The 2,448-nt window shown below is 37.6% G+C and overlaps 1 protein-coding gene across 1 annotated transcript in view; it reads right to left on the reverse strand.

The window, feature by feature from the left end:
- Nucleotides 1–568, reverse strand: part of LOC113232451 — a 16,953-nt gene extending 16,385 nt beyond the window's left edge. Inside the window, exon 1 of the mRNA XM_026467192.1 lies at nucleotides 341–568. The gene's annotated coding sequence lies outside the window, so the exon portion shown is untranslated. The remainder of the gene's footprint in view (nucleotides 1–340) is intronic.
- Between the last annotated feature and the right edge of the window lie 1,880 nt (nucleotides 569–2,448).

Consider the following 2,448-nt stretch of genomic DNA (forward strand, 5'->3'; position numbering starts at 1 on the left):
AAGGACTCATAATAATATTTTATTATGAGTACTTAATTGAACATCCAGAACACGTTAACATAACATTACGCTTACTGTAACTTGTGAGAGCTATAATTTATTCAGTTAGAGACAAATAATAACAATCCAATGAAAAACATCGATTATTTGGTATACACTTAGCTAGATACGTACATAGATAGATTTTTTGTTACAATAATAGCCTCGTAAGTTAATGAGCCTGTACCACGAAACGAAAGCACTTTTTATTCTATCATATCAATAATTGTAATTAAGTAAAAATACAACAAAACCATGTGGAACTTCAATGTTATAGCAGTAAATCAATAGATTTGCTCACCTTTCAAACAATCAATTGATGCAGCGACTGGAAATAGTTAGATGTAATGCTGTTTATTAAATTGTCGCGATATCAGCACTAATCCCCAAAAATAAGCGTAATCTACGATTGTTTCAGATATTTGGCAAAATCATTAGCTCAAGCCGGCAAAACGATTAGCTCGAAATTCCCAGCAGATATTGCGCTATTGTTAAGTAATAACCGAGCATGTTATTGAGGCAAAAAGAGACACGGTGGAAAATGAATTATGGTATCTCAGTTTAGATAATTGTGCTACGTAATTTGTGTGCTAAATAAGTGCAATGTAAACAAAAGTGGTATGAAAAAATGGCGGGTTTTTTTTTGCATTTAGTTTTTTCATAAATTGATTTTAGTCTATTATTACGTTTCGAGTTTCTTCAAGCGGGAATACACGTCCAATTTTGTGTCGGATAGTCGGATCGACTATCGGATCGGATTCACTCAATACACGTCCGATTCTTTCGTCAGACTTTTTCTGAACTAACTGCAGTGTTGCCAATTTATGGGGAATTCCCCAAATGCAGGAAATTTCAACTCCACAACTCGTTTGAGAATTTTGTTTGGATAACGCTATGTGGGAAAAATGCCCTCGCATTCTAGAATTTTGTCATATTTTTGATACATTGATGATCATTGATAAAAACACTTTTATTTGTTTGTTTATGAACGATATTGATATTTTTTTCAACATCTCGCATGCGCTGCTTATTTAGCAACATTTATGTAGAATCATTAGCAAACCACTTATATGTATAAAATTATCCAGTAGAATTAGAATCACTTTATCTTGTATTGTAAAATTACTATTATTATCAGTCACTGTCAAGAGCCTCGCTCTTAAATAGGATGATGATGATCAGTCGGTGCGTGTTGAGCGCGCGACCCTTCCTCGCGTTTTGACCGGTCCCCGGTGTGAAAAAAGAATACAGCTGTTGCCGAACAAAGCCGGGCAGTAAGTATTTTAAAGGACTATCCACACACATCAGGACCGTGCCCGGGACGTGGACGGGGCGTTCTAGTTTGTATGAACTGCGGGCCCGTCCCGGCGCCGGCCCGGACACGGATAATGTGTGAACGAGTTCATACAAAATATACGCAACGATATTTTTTGAGCCCCTGACCGCCCCTGAGCCCCACATAGCGTAATCCAAACAAAATCCCCAAACGAGTTGTGGAGTTGAAATTTCCAGCATTTAGGGAATTCCCCGTAAATTGGCAACACTGCAGTTAGTTCAGAAAAGTCTGACGAAATCTGAATGACGAACCCGATCCCATAGTCGTATCCGACATCCGACCATCAGAACGAAATCGGACGTGTATTCCCGCGCTTAAGCTGATGGCTCTATAGCCAATGCTCAACAAATAAATAATACAAAAGTGGTATTTAAAAAAAATGGCTGTTTTTTTTGTTTTCCTTCGTACCGCATGGATAAGGTCCGAAACGATACTGCCTAGTCATTATTATTATTACTCTTTTTCTTCAGTACGAAATGTTTCGACTTAGGGGTCATATTTCAGAACTCTACTCAATGCTCAAGTAAGGACTCGAGTATGATTTATAGCACTAGAAATCATACTCAAGTCCTTGCAATTAGAGTCGTATTTCTAGTGTAAATAGTGAAATACGACACCAATGGCAAGGACTTGAGTCTTAAGTGTAAGATAACGGCCTATTCACTATCTGCAGGGCAGTCCGCTGCGCAGGCAGGATTACAAAACGCTTTACAGGATTGCAGGATAGCTTGCATGCTGCAACTACATTCATCCACAGACTACTTAGTGAACTATATACGTTCATTCATCATCCAGCATTACGCGGCGGACGGACGGTAAGGCGGACTGCAATGCAGGCTAATGAATGCCCCCTATCAATCAGTTTATCTGCTGTATATTTTAGTTACATTATGTTTTGGTGTTTCATATTTATTTGCATTATGATTAATTTTATTATCTTTTTAAGGTGATGGCTCTGTTAAGCCAATACTCAAATTAAATTAATATTAAAACTGAAGTGGTACCACGTGCTTTAATTTTGATTTTCTAACGAAATGGTTTTTTGACATTGTGCAGTTTGAAGTTTCTTTGTT

This window comes from Hyposmocoma kahamanoa, unplaced genomic scaffold (assembly GCF_003589595.1).
Source record: "Hyposmocoma kahamanoa isolate Upper Pololo Valley unplaced genomic scaffold, ASM358959v1 76, whole genome shotgun sequence".
NCBI classification, from domain to species: domain Eukaryota; kingdom Metazoa; phylum Arthropoda; class Insecta; order Lepidoptera; family Cosmopterigidae; genus Hyposmocoma; species Hyposmocoma kahamanoa.